Source organism: Rattus rattus, chromosome 3 (assembly GCF_011064425.1).
Source record: "Rattus rattus isolate New Zealand chromosome 3, Rrattus_CSIRO_v1, whole genome shotgun sequence".
NCBI classification, from domain to species: Eukaryota; Metazoa; Chordata; class Mammalia; order Rodentia; family Muridae; genus Rattus; species Rattus rattus.
The window spans coordinates 159,486,927-159,502,133 of record NC_046156.1 but is presented as its reverse complement, the minus strand read 5'-3'; the positions used below and the strand labels follow the sequence as shown (position 1 = coordinate 159,502,133).

The 15,207-nt window shown below is 36.6% G+C and overlaps 1 pseudogene; it reads left to right on the top strand.

Moving 5' to 3' along the window:
- The first annotated feature begins 2,993 nt into the window (after positions 1–2,993).
- LOC116897608 lies at positions 2,994–3,146 on the top strand (annotated as a pseudogene).
- The last annotated feature ends 12,061 nt before the right edge of the window (positions 3,147–15,207 follow it).

Sequence of the window (15,207 nt, the reverse complement as noted above, 5' to 3'; positions counted from 1 at the left end):
TAGAATTGGTGTTGCTTAGAATTTAGAATCTGGTATTCTAGTGAAACTATGTGTGTCAGAAGGTAATGTGATCAGGATTCTGTGACTATTTGGTCTAAATGAGATGGAAAGGAAGAAAAATGCATCTTCAGTAAAATATGAATAAAAATGAAGTAAAGGAACACAGTGTGACTGTTAGGAGGTGTTTGCTGGACACTATTCCCACCAATCAAGCTTCAGGGAAGCCTTCCTGCATTGGATTCCCTTTGAAAACTTGGTATACTTTATAAAGATTGTAAACTTTGTAAACCCTCAAGGTTAAGCGGCCAGGGCCTCTTTCAGGAGCTCCATGAGCCCGGCCCCTCCATCAGATCTCCCTGTCAGAATATCCTTTCCAGCCTATGTAACTTTCAAAAAGGCCATCTCCATTCTTTCAACAGGACCCTCCCCAGATTATACTAATTTGGGGTGAAAGGTTTGAAGATTCCCCAATCTCTGAATAGGAAAACCCTCCAATCCCTGAACTTTCCACAGAATCCCACTAATCCTGAAGCAAAGAAACCCTCCAATCCCTGAAAAGGAACCTTACCCTGGAAATCTCCACCTTAGAAAGCTCCACCCCTCAAATCCAATATAAGCATTGTCCTTTGTCCAATTCCCTGCTGTCTGCTCTTGGGAGAAGGGAGCAGCTATTCCTCAATTTGTTCCTCCTCTCTCTGGACTCTCCAATTAATCAAATGCCTGATACATCTCTCTCATCAGAAGACATGAATCAAAGAAGAGGAGGAACTGGGCCGAGGCTGCTGAGATCCTCAGCTTGTAAACATGCCTACATTTCTTTAGAGTATAGATGTTGTCACAGCAATTCTGAGTTGATTTTGAAATTTGAGGAAAGAAATTTTTGAGCTCATCATTGGTAGTAATACATTTAATTTCTTATACTAATCAATGAAAGTAACTGAAAATGAATAAACAAATAAAACTAAGTATTGATTCTGGTTGTATAGATGTTCTTGTACCTTTGATATGTCAAAGTAGAATATAAAATTTAAATAGTTGCTTTTCTAAATTATTTTTAAATTATGTTAGCAATGATAGGTTATGTAGGACTGCCATGGTGAGGGGCCAAGTTTTATAAGGCAAAGAATGTATATATTACCGTGAATTATAAATAAAGCTACCAACCCAATGAGATGGTGTTTGAGATGTAACTGGTATTAAATCCATCATTGGTGCAAACTTAAACATGAATAGAGTCTAAGGCATCAAGATACCAAAACAGTTCTTTTTTTTTTTTCTGTTTCTTTATCCTTCCTTTGTACTCTGTGTCTCTTCTTCTCTCTATCCATACATCTCCTCCATATTGGTTGTTAACAATGCAGAAACATAAACAGTCACTCAGTTGTCCTCATCCATATTTTTAACTTTTAAGTTTCCATTGCTTAGGCTACCTAACATATGAAATATGACATAGAAGCCTGAGAGAAATAGCAGAGACAGCACTAAATTGTGTTAACCATCGACCCAAATCAAATCTCAACAGATAATATTGAATAAATTTTATAAGTCCTATTAAGTTTTAAGTTTTAGAGAGTATCTACATATTTACCTAGCATGTTCTTATAAAACATTCGTTTATTATTGAATAGCTAGTGATTTACCCTTGTAAAATACTAAAAGTTCAGATTTTCTTCACATAACTTTCTTCATATATAATCCTGTTTATGTAACCCCATTTTGATCCTAGTATGACTTTCTCACTTAAGTAATGATACAGTATCTATGAGAGGGGAAATAATCAAGTAAGAAATCAGATCAAGGATACATAGGGTATCTCCATTTAAGCTCCTTTATCTTATATTTCCAAATGGCCTGTTCAAATATATTTGTTGTTTATTATTCAACTCAAAACATACTTTCTGACTATCTCATCCTTTCCCCACATCAACTGCTTTCTCTCTTAGTCCCTGTTTTCTTTTCTTTTGGTTCGACTACCCCTATTCCCAAATGATCTTTATCTCATTCCTTAATTATGCCCCCTTTTTACTATACTGAATTCTGTTGGAAGTCCATATTAAACACATCTAATAGATTTTTATGCCAAGGTACACATATGAATGAAAGCATGGATATTAGTTTTTATAGGACAGCATTTCATCATTCAGTGCAGTATTTTTATCCTGAAATTCATTACCTGCCAATTTCTATTTTATACTTCATTTCTCATTCTAAAATAGAAATGGCCATTCATGAAGATCAAAAATGCTTAAAATGTGAACATGTGCCAAGAAATAGCTATTACAAAGCAATGATTCAATTTTTTAATTATCCAGATTATAATAACAACCCCACCAAGTTTTACAAAGCAAAACACTGTCTTTCTTTAAACAAACATTGAATTTTAACGAAGATGTTTACAATTTATTTGTGACAAAATTGCATTTCTGAAAATTAGTTTTCAAATATAATTTATAGAAGCCATGTGAAATAATTGGCATAGTTCTCTTATGGTGATATGACACATGTATGGAATTATGTATCTTTGAAAGGAATTCACCCACTGACAATGATTTTATCAGGTTATTTGATACTGATAAGCTGTAATTGTCTTTGGATAACAGTTTACTTAATGTTTCTGAACATTTTTACTTATTCTAATAATTTTCATTGATTATTTATTATAAACATGATTTTCTTTTTTGCATTGTCTCTAGATTATAATTCATAGAATCCAAAATTATATGTTTAATATTATTTGAAGTGTTAATTTAAATAGATGATAGTTATAGGATATGCTTAAAAATTAAACAAAAGGGGCTGGAGACATGGCTCATTGGTTAAGAGCACTAACTGCTCTTCCAGAGGTCCTGAGTTCAAATCCCAGCAGCCACATGTGTTGATAATGAAATCTGATGCCTCTTCAGTAAACAGCTACAGTGTACTTATATATAATAAATAAATCTTTAAAACAATTAATCCAAAAATATAGACTCACATATTAAACTCTAAGTACAATACGACCTGAGAGAGGAGACACCACGATCATAATCATGGTTTTACAAGAGCAAGGCTTGTCTATTTCCTTTGAGATGGTCTGACCCCTGTGATTTCCTCAAGTATAAGAAATTTGGCTGTATAACTTGGGCAGACAGGGACTGTCTCCCTGAGTTCCAGTGATTTTTTTAAGAAAGTAAAATCTAAACAAATTTAGGTCTTCATGTGCTGTTAAGTTGCTTGTATAGTATCTCTCCAATTTCCTTATAAATACACTGCTATGCATTTTTCTCTTACCATTGCTTTCATTGAACCCTCTTAGTTTTGGTTTGGTGTGTCTGCATTTTCATTGAATTCTATAAAGTCTTTTATTTATTTCTTACCTCATGTCTAACAGAATTATCATTGAGCAGGGAGTTGTTCACTTTCCATGAGTATTTTGGTTTTCTGTTGTTTTTGTTGTTATTGAAGTCTACCCTTAGTCCTTTATGATCTGATAAAATGCATAGAATTATTCCAATCTTCTAGTATCTCTTAAGGCCTATTTTATGTCTGCTTATGTGGTACCTTTGGAGAAGGTTCCATGAGGTGCTGAGAAAAAGGTATATTTTCTTGTTTGGGGGTGGAATGTTCTGTAATTTCCTCTTAAATCCATTTGGTCCGTAACTTCTGTTAGTTTCACTGTATCTCTTTGAGTTTCTGTTTCAATAACATGTCCATTGGTTTGAGTGGGGTGTTGAAGTCTCCCAGTATTATTCTGTGAGCTTCAATGTGTTTTTGAGCTTTAGTAAAGTCTGTTTTATAAATGTGGGCACCTTTTCATTTGGAGCATAGATATTCAGGATTGACACTTCTTGGTGGTGTTTTCGTTTGATGAGTATGAAGTAACGTTCCCCATCTCATTTGATAACTTTGGTTGAAAGTCTTTTTTATTGGATATTAGAATGGCAACTCCAGTTTGTTTCTTGGGATCATTTCCTTGGTCTAGCCTTTTATTATGTGGTAGTGTCTGTGTTTTTCACTGAGGTGTCTTTCTTGTATGCAGCAAAATTCTGGATCCTATTTCATATCACATTAGCCTGTGTCTTTTTATTGAGTAATTGACTCCATTGATGTTGAGAGATGTTAAATAAAGATGATTGTTACTTCCTGTTATTTTTGCTGCTGGATGTGTTATTATGTGTGTATGGTTCTCTGCTTTTGGGTTTCTTGGTGACTATTTAGTAACATGTGTTTTCTTGGGTGTGGTTACCCTCCTTGTGTTATAGATTTCTTTCCAATATCCTTTGTAGGAATGGATTGGTAGATAATATTGTTTAAATTTGGTTTTCTCATGGACGATCTTGGTTTCTTCATCTATTATGATTGAGAGTTTTGTTGGGTATAGTATTTTCGGTTGGCATTTGTGTACACATAGGGTCTGGATGACATCTATTGAGGATCTTCTGAATGTTAGAGTCTGTGTTGAGAAATCTGATGAATTCTGATAGGTCTGCCTTCATGTGTCACTTGGCCTTTTTATCTTACCACTTTTAATAATCTTTCTTTGTTCTGTGAACTTAGTGTTTTGATTATTATGTGACAAGAGAATTTTCTTTTCTGCTACAATGTATTTGGTGTTCTGTAGGCTTCTTGTACAGGTATGTCCATCTCTTTCTTTAGGGTAGGGAAGCTCTCTCCTGTGATTTTATGGAAAATGTTTTCTGGTCCTTTGAGCTGGGTTTCTTTACCCTCTTCTATTCCTATTATTCTTATGTTTAATTGTTTCATTGTGTCCTGAATTTCCTAGATATGGGGTTAGCACCTTTTAACACTTTGTATTTTCTTTTACCAATTTGTCAATATTTTCTGTGATATCTTCTACTCCTGAGATTGTCTCTTTTATCTTTTGTTTTCTGATGGTGATGCTTGTATCTATAGCTCCTAATCTATCTCCTAAGTTTGTCCATCTCCAGGGCTTATTCCATTTGTGTTTTCTTCATTGTTTCTATTTCCATTTTTAGTTCATGGGATGTTTTGTCCAATTACTTTACCTACTTGATTTTCTTTTTCTATATTTCTTTAAGGGATGTATTTGTTTCTTCTTTAAGGGCTTCTATCTGTTTGCCTGTTTTCCCATATTTCTTTAAGGGAGTTCTTTATATCCTCCTTAAAGACTTCAATCATCATCATGATATGGGCATTTAGGTCATTATCTTAATTATCATGCCTGTTAGGTTAGCCAAGGCATGCTGTGGCGGGAGAATAGAGTTCTGATGGTGCAAAATAGCCTTGTGTTCTGTCACTTATGATTTGTTCTTGCCTCTGGCCATCTGGTTCTCTCTGCTGTTAACTGGATTGGGTGTCTCTGACTAGAAAAGATCTACTTCGAGGAAGGTATGACTCAATGACCTGAGTTAGAGCTGTTCTCCTTGGAGACAGGCAGTGTTGTAGTATGGGCCTCTTGTGTCTCTACTTAGAGGATGACTCTTTTTTCCCTGGTTACTGTGGACCTCCTTTGCCCTTGGTTATTGTGGACATACAGCTTGCAGGCTGTAACATTTTGTGAACTATAGAGTCACTGGTCGGGCCCAGGTAGGAAAGTGGACCAGAAAGGAGGTCAAGTTCAGGAGTGGGGTGGCTGTAGGTCCCTAGTCTAGTGGGCTGTGTGGGTGTCCCACCTGGAGTAGTTATTTAGGTGAAATTCTCAACTGTATCCTTGGTAACAGTGGACCTCCTGGGAAACACACAGGTTGCATATTTGGAAGGGTATTCAATCTATACCATTTTTAAATGATATATTCTATTTGAAAATAAGAATGATACTTCTCAGCCATTCTATATTCCTCAGTTGAGAATTCATTGTTTAGCTCTCTTTTTAAATTAGTTTTTTTTTTTTTAACATTTCAAATGTTATTCCCTTTCCTGGTTTCCCAGACCTAAGCCCCCTATCTCATCACCCTCCTCTTCTTCTACAAGGGTGTTCCTCTACACATTCACCTCCTCTTCTGGTCCCCTGGAGTCAATCTTGGCATGACCAAGTGCTTCTCCTTCCATTGCTGCCCAACAAGGCCGTCCTCTGCTACATAAGCAGTTGGAACCATATGTCAGTCCATGTACAGTCTTTGGGTAGTGGATTTGTCCTTCAGCTCTGTTTGTTGGTTCTTGAAGTAAAAGTCCCTTCAGCTCTTTCAATCCTTTCTCTAATTCCTTTAATAGGGGTTCCTGTTCTCAGTTCAGTGGTTTGCTGCTAACATTCGCCTCTGTATTTGACATGCTTTAGTTGTGTCTCTCAGGAGACATCTATATCAGTTTCCTATCATCATGTACTTCTTAGCTTCATCAATCTTACCTAGTTTTGGTGGCTGTATGTATAGGGGACACATGTGGGGCAGGCTCTGAATGGCCATTCTTTGAGTCTCTGCTCCAAACTTTGCCTCAGTATCCAATCCTATGAATATTTTTGTCCCCCGTTTTAAGAAGGAGTGGGAGCATCTGCATTTTGTTCATCCTTCTTCTCGAGATTCCTGTGATCTGTGCATTGCATCTTCAGTAATTCAAGCTTTTGGGCTAATATCCACTTATCAGTGAATGCATACCATGTGTATTTTTGGGATTGGGTTATTTCACTCAGGACGATATTTTCTAGTTCAATCTATTTGCCTATGACGTTCACAAAGTCATTTTTTTCATTGTGTAGATGTATCACATTATCTGTATCCATTCCTCTAATGAAGGTCATCTGGACCCTTTCCAGCTTCTTTCTATGCTATAAACACAGTGAAGCATATTTCTTTGTTGTATGCTGGAGCAGAATTTGGGTATATGAACAGGAAAGGTGTAGCTGTATCCTCATGTAGTATAATGGTCAATTTTCTGAGGAAACTCCAGACTGATTTACAGAGTGGTTGTATTAGTTTGTAATCCCACCAACAATGGAGGAGTGTTCGTCTTTCTCCACATGCTCACCAACATCTGTTTTCACCTGAGTTTTTTACCTTAACTATTTTGACTGGTGTGAGGTGGAATCTCAGGGTTGTTTTGATTTGCGTTTCCCTGATAACTGAAGATGTTGAAAATGTCTTTAGGTGCTTCTCTAACATTAGATTCCTCAGTTGAGAATTCTTTGTTTAGTTCTCTATACCAATTTTTTAATAGGGTTATTTGATTCTCTGGAGTCTAACTTCTTTAGTTCTTTGTATATATTGGACATTAGCCCTTTATCAGATGTAGGTTTATTAAAGATATTTTCCCAATCTGTTGGTTGCCATTTTGTCCTAATAATAATGTCTTTCGCCTAACAGAAGCTTGGCAATTTTATGACCTACCATTTGTCGATTCTTGATCTTAGAGCATAAGCCATTGGTGTTCTGTTCAGGAAATTTTCCCCAGTACCCATGTGGTCAAGGCTCTTCCCCACTTTTGCTTCTATTAGTTTGAGTGTACCTGGTTTGATGTGGAGGGCCTTGATCCACTTGAACTGAAGCTTTGTACAGAATGAATGATAAGAATGGGTCATTTTGCAGTCTTCTACATGTTAGTCTCCAGCTGAACCAGCACCATGTATTGAAAATGCCATCTTTTTCCACTGGATGGTTTAAGCTCCTTTGTCAAAGATAAAGTGACCATAGAATTCATTTCTGGTCTTCAATTCTATTTCACTGAACTACCTGACTGTCTCTGTATCAATACCATACCATTTTGTAATCACTATTGCTCTGTACTGCTGTTTGAGGTCAGAGATGGTGATTCCCCCAGAAGTTCCTTTATTGTTGAAGATAGTTTTCACTATCCTGGATTTTTTGTTATTCCAAGTGAACTTGAAGATTGCCTTTCTAACTCTAAGAAGTGAAGAATTGCATTGGAATTTTGATGGGGATTACATTGAATCTGCAGGTTGCTTATGACAAGATAGTCATTTTTACAATATTAATTTTGCCAATCCATGAGCATAAGAGATCTTTCCTTCTTCTGAGATCTTCTTCAACTTCTTTCTTCGCAGACTTGAAGTACTTGTCATACATATTTTTCACTGTTTTGCGTGGCTAGGGTCACACAGTTATTTTATATTATTTCTGACTATTGTGAAGGGTATTGTTTCAATAATTTCTTTCTCAGCGTGTTTATCCTTAGAGTTAAGAAAGACTACTGATTTGTATGCTTAAGATAAAATACTTAGGTGACAACAGATGCTGACCAGTACATAGAGAAAGAGGAACACTCCTCCATTGTTGGTGAGATTGCAAACTGGTACAACCACTCTGGAAATCAGTCTGGAGGTTCTTCTGAAAATTGGATATTGCACTATGTAAGGACCCAGCTATACCACTCCAGGGCATTTACCCAAATGATGCTCCAACATATGATAAGGACACATGTTCTACTATGTTCATAGCAGCCTTATTTATAATACCCAGAAGCTGAAAAGAACCCAGATGTCCTTGAACAGAGGAAGGGATACAGAAAATGTGGTACATTTATACACTGCAGTATTACTCAGCTATTAAAAAATGACTTCGTTAACCCAATCACAGAAAGACATACATGGTATGCACTCATTGATAAGTGGCTATTAGCCCAAATGCTTGAATTACCCTAGATCCCTAGAACAAAATGAAACTCAAGACAGATGATCAAAATGTGAATGCTTACTCCTTTTAAAGTGGAAAAAAATTTTGGGCAGGAAGAGAGGCAAGATTAAAACAGAGACTGAAGGAACACCCATTCAGAGCCTGCCACATGTGGCCCCATACATATACAGCCACCCAATTAGACAAGATGGATGAAGCAAAAGAAGTGCACCCACAGGAGCAGGGATGTAGATCGCCCTGAGACACAGCCAGAATACATAAACACAGAAGCCCAATGCCAGCAGCAACCACTGAACTGAGAATAGGACCCCTGTTGAAGGAATCAGAGAAAGAACTGGAAGAGCTTGAAGGGGCTCGAGACCCCATATGTACAGCAATGCCAAGCAACCAGAGCTTCCAGGGACTAAGCCACTACCTAAAGACTATACATGGACTGACCCTGGACTCTGACCTCATAGGTAGCAATGAATATCCTAGTAAGAGCACCAGTGGAAGGGGAAGCCCTGGGTCCTGCTAAGACTGAACCACCAGTGAACTAGTTGGTTGGGGGGAGGGCGGCAAGGGGGGGAAGAGGGGGAGAGGAACACCCATAAAGAAGGGTGAGGGAGGGGGAGGGGATGTTTGCCCCGGAAACCGGGGAAAGGAAAACAGCCAAATGTATATAAGAAATACTCAAGTTAATAAAAAAAAAAAAAATGACTTTTGAAATTCACAGGCAAATGGATTGAACCAGAAAATATCATCCTGAGTGAGGTAACCCAATTACAGAAAAACACACATGGTATGCACTCACTGATAAGTGGATATTAGCCCAAAAGCTCAAATTACCCAAGATACAATCCATAGACTACATGAAGCTCCAGAAGATGATGATCAAAGTTAGGATGCCTCAGTCCTTCTTCGAATGTGGAAAAATATTAATAAATGAAATACAAAGACGAATTTGGAGCAGAGACTTAAGGAAAGCCATCCAGAGACTGTCTCACCTTGGGACCCATACACATACACATACAGCCACTAAACCCAGACAATATTGTTGATAACAAGAACTATACACTGACAGGAACCTGATAAAGTTGTTTCCTGAGAAGTTCTTCCAGAGCCTGACAAATACAGCCAACCATCCGAGAATGGGGTCCCTATTTGAGGAGTTAGAGAAAGGATTGAAGGAGCTAAAGGGGCTTGCAACCCCATAAGAACAACAACACCAACAAACCAGAGCTCCCAAAGACTAATCCACCACCATAACAGTACACATGGACAGACCCATGGCTCCAGACCCATATGTAGCAGAGGATGCCCTTATTGGGAACCAATGGGAGGAAAGCCTTTGGTTTTGCCAAGGGCTCGACATCCCCAGTGTAAGGGAATGTGAGGGCTTTGAGGCAGGAAGGGGTAGTAGAAGAAGGGGGATGGGGATGGGATAGGGTGTTTATGGATGGGAAACCAAGAAAGGGGATAACATTTGAAATGTAAATAAAAAACTATCCAATAAAAAAAAGAAAAGTGATATACATGTCAATATAGAAACTAAATCTATATTAAACTTAATACCCATGTGTGACTTTCAAAGTAATTTTCTTCACTAAAAGACAAAATCAGTTATCACAAAAACGTATGTGGCGGGTATAATGAATCGGGTAATTGTATCATCTTGAACACATGCCCGGCTTTTGTGTGGAATCACAAAGCCTAATTTTATGCTGTTGCTCAGATTCAGTAACGGGATATCTTGCCCAGAGCAGGTGACCCTATATGCACTGTCTTATTTAAATTTTGCATTTTGGCACTTAAACCTTGGGGCACATTTCCAACCAAATTGTAAGTAGGAAGGATGCCAACATAACAGATGAGCTGAGCATGTCAAAGCCAAGAGGCCATGTTCACATATCAAATGTGTTTACCCAGGGCAGGATTCCCAGTAATAAATCTTCAAACGTGTTCAACAAAACTGTGCCAGCATGAAGATGTTGCCCCTTCTTTAATGCACTTGAACAAGCATTAACCTTGACTTTAAATTTAGAGATGCAACTTAGCCACAACCCTGTGTTATTTTAAAGTGGAGGAAGAAAAAGTAGATATTATTTAAGCCTTTAATAACTGTATCTATATTGGTTCATATAATAATTTTATAATGCTTATATAAACACTATCATAGAGTATTGTATTAATGACATTCATAATGCGTGTGAAGTAACTTGCTGAATGGAATTTCAAAGGGTATTATAGAAGAATTCTCAAATACATCTCTATGGTTTTCCACAAGATGTGGTAAGGATGTGACTAATAGTTTGCAGCTTTATCTTTACACAATATTAAAATTTACATTTTCTTGGGACATTTTGCCCAAAGTTAGCATGATGAACTATCATCAAGCCCAACTTGAAATATTTCAAAAGTTTCCTGTTATATTATTTCGAAGTCGATTTGAAATAAGCATGTGACTAGGATGTTCATCAGGTAAGCCTGTTGGAGAATGATGGTGATTGTGAGGGCGGAGGAATGCATATTTCTAGTTGAAGCATTACGTACATAACAAAGCCTGCTGGGGCTGAGCTCGCTTCACACCACAGTTAAAATCCTTGCAACCAGTGTTCTCTCACAATTTACTAATTGCAAGGGTACTGCAGCTCAAAGAACATGAAGAACTTAAATTCACATTAATTTTCACACAAACCATGTCCATGTACAGGCTGATCGCTCAGTGGCTTCTAATTTATAGATAATGCGAACTCTTAAAGGGAAAAAGAGGCCATAAAAATATACTGTAATAAGTATAGAATGTATGAAAAATATATTTCAAGTAAAAATTATGCACAAGAAAAATAGCAAACACAATCCTTTAAATCAAATTAAAGTCTCAGTGAATATTTGTGTGTAAGTGTGCATGCATTAAAATAAAGTTACAGTGAAATCTGAGTATTCATCTTGAGTACACACTACTATCTACTTTTCCATACTGTTAACTTACTATAATTTCAAATAAAGAGTGTCTTTTGGAGCATTTTCCTTGAAATTTTGGATCATTAAAAAACAAGTATACAAACACATAAATGAACAAACAAACAAACAATAAACAAATAAGATGTCTTTGGAGATGAGTTTAGTGGGTAAAAGAAATTTCATCATAAGCCTTTGAACCAAACTTAAAAACCTTGCCCACAACTCACAGAAAAGCCAACACAAAGCATGAATGTTTGCAGTCAGAAATTCCTACCGAAATATAAGGGACAGACAAAGGACTGCCCTTGGAGTCTAAAAGGCCAGCTGGTTTAAATTAGCTGCTAGGAGAGTTAGCTGCTGTCAGATACAGTGTATTATGAGGAGTGGCACATCAGGATGTCTTACGACTTCCACTGTGGAATGTGCATGTTGAATTTCCCACAAACAGACTTGCATACTCACAAAGACAAACGTACACTGACACAGCATACAAACTCTGGAAATCTGTAAAACTTAAAATATTAAAAATAGATTGAAATAATCTTTATGGTCTTCTAGGCTGTAACAGTACATGTTATGTTGATGGTCACCTGCAGACAGTTCGTTTTCTTTTGTCTGTTTGCATTTTAGAATTTGAAAATACTGTCTACTGAGATCAACACCTCACCGATACAATGCTGGAAAGTGTGTCTTTTTCTCTGTCCCCCAAAAAATTAGCTACAATCAGAAATGTTTTATTATTTATTATGTGGCAAAAAATAATATGCCACCTTCTATATCTGTTTTTGTGTTTTACAAATTACAAAATTATTTGATGTAGATTTCATTGACAATATGTAAATATCCTTTTACTTTGAGGAACAAGGGCAGTTTAGTTCTTTTGTATGTTTATTTTTTTTACTTTTGTTTTCTTCTCTATAACCTAGAACAATTTTATAAGAGATGTGTTTTGATATTTTGATAAATTATCAGTTTTAGTTGTATCGTTCTTTTACATGTTTAACTTATAGTTTTTAAACATAGGTGTATAGTTTTGTGATAATTCTTTTTTTCAATTTTTATTTTATTCTTTATTTTATTTATTTACATTTCAAATGTTATCCCCTTCCCAGTTAAATCCCCTCCACTACACCTTCTCCCTGCTTCTATGAGGGAGCTTCCCTTCCCACTTACCCCCTCCCTCCACAGTGCCCAAACATCCCCCTAATTTTTGGCATGGAGCCTCTACAGGACTAAGGACCTCTCTTCCCATTGATATCTGACAAGTCCATCCTCTGCTACATATGCAGTTGGAGCCGTGGGTCCCTCCATGTGTACTCTTTGGTAAGTGGTTTATTCCCTGGGGGCTCTGGGTGGCTCTTGTTAGTTGATATTGTTGTTCTTCCTATGGGTTGCATATCCCTTCAGCTCCTTCAGTCCTTCCTCTAAGTCCTCTATTGGGGGCCCCATGTTCAATCCAGTGGCTGTCTGCTAGCATCTGCCTCTGTATTTGTCTGACTTTGTCAAAGCCTCTCAGGAGACGGTTATAACAGGCTCCTGTCAGCAAGCACTTCTTGACATCAGCAATAGTGTCTGGGTTTGGTGTCTATACATGGGATGCAGCCCCAGGTGGGGCAGTTTCTGGGTGGCCATTCTTTTGTCTCCATATCCCCTTCTATGATTATTTTTGTTCCCCCTTCTAAAAAGGACTGAAGCATCTGCACTTTGTCCTTCTTCTTGAGACTCATGGGGTCTGTGAATTGTATCTTAGGTATTTCGAGCTTTTGGGCTAATATCCACTTATTAGTAAGTGCATGCCCTGTGTATTATTTTGTGATTGGGTTACCTCACTTAGTATGATATGTTCCCATTGCATTCACTTGCGTAAGAATTATATGAACTCATTGTTTTTAATAGCTGTGTAGTACTCCATTGTGTAGATGTACCACATTTTCTGTATCCATTCCTCTGTTGAAAGACATCTGGGTTTTTTTCTAGCTTCACTGTAATGAGGTAGGAATTCCATTGCTTCTGCCTTTTTACATCTTATGAAGAAAATCCTTATCCACTTTGAATTTACCTACATTTTGTGAAAGTTATTAAAAATCCACAATAAAGATCTCTTCATAAAAATATTCAGTGACTCTTTACACAAGGATCCTTGACTCGATGAAGCTGAATTGCCCTTCCATATGTAATTTAGATTTTAGAGAGATGTTTTATGAGATCTTTGTAGTTTTTGAAAACAACATCCTTTTTTGTTAGAAAATGAATATATCAAAATTCTCATTTTAAATTAGAAGTGTATACTTGGCAAATATTGCTTATCATGTATTTAGGAGGGATACTTTACAAGTTTTAAATAGAAAACATTGCTATATAAATATACCTATATTATTGTTTAAGTAAATTTTCTTTTCTTTTAACTTTGAATTATTGTGAACAATATTTGTATTTACTTCTTTCATAAATATTATCTGGGTATAGTTTAAGAAAATATAATTTCATGACAAGTGGTATAAGCTTTGTGAATTAGCCACTTAAATATAGATACATTTTCATTTGCATAAATAACAATCTTCAAATATCTCAAAATAGCTTTTTATTACCCTGAACTATTTCTACACATACACACAGCAGTACACACGTGAGCACGCACACACACACATACACACACACACACACACACACACACACATTTTTCCTTACACAGTTTAAGTGGTTTTAATTAAAACTAGTGAATAGTATTAAGTTTCTCACTATACTAATCTTTTGCTAGAAATTCTTTTTAAAAAAAATCAAATAGACTGAAATTGACATGAAATGTGGTCACTAAGTGCTTTTAAATAAGCCTAGTACAATTTTAGGAGGAAAACAGCATCATTGCTCTACTGGCTGTGCTGAACTGATGTGAGAAACATTAGACATAGAAGCATAAAATTTGGGAAAGCCCAGGGAATTGAATTGAAATAAACAAGGTGTGTAAGGTTTTCACAAGCATACCCCTTGAAGTTTTCCAGACTGCCCTCCTCAGACACAAGACCATCTTCTCCCAGTCTTCAATGCATTTTATTTAGTTTGTATTAAATAACACAATAAAATGTACAGGACCTTTTATTAAAGGAGAGCTTAATCACAAAATGTTGGGAACACATTGGTGATTTCTTCAAGGATGTTTAGAGCATCAAAGTAATATTCCATCCCCTAGAAAGAGGAGAAGGGACTGCAGTCTGGTCCCAAGGAAACTTTAGCATGCCAGTAGGAAAAGTCCTTTATGCAAGGATATCTTTCAGAGTGGTATTAACCAGAAATTATTTAGAGTAGTAAACTCGTCTTTCTCTGATTTTCTGGGAACAGTTGTGGAACCTTTAATTCCATGAGACTGATTTAACCACTTCCTCAAACAGCCCCTGAGAATCCTTGTCTACTAAGGCCCTAACAGTAAGAGATATGATAACAATTTCATAGTTAATGACTCATTACATCTCCCCTTGTCCATCCGTGAAGTTGTTAACAGTAAATTTTCCCCACCCAAAAAATGTCTATGGATTTTTTTATAATAGATCTATCAAAATGATGGATTGAAGTAAGAGAATACATTTGTGATATTATATTAAGATACTTGGTCTCCTTATGAATAAACTAGCTCGGATGAACTGAATGTAAGTATAGTTTCCTTCCGATTAGGCAAGCTGTCCTCTATTTAAATCAGTTAATGTGAAATTCAAAACTGAAAGCTCTT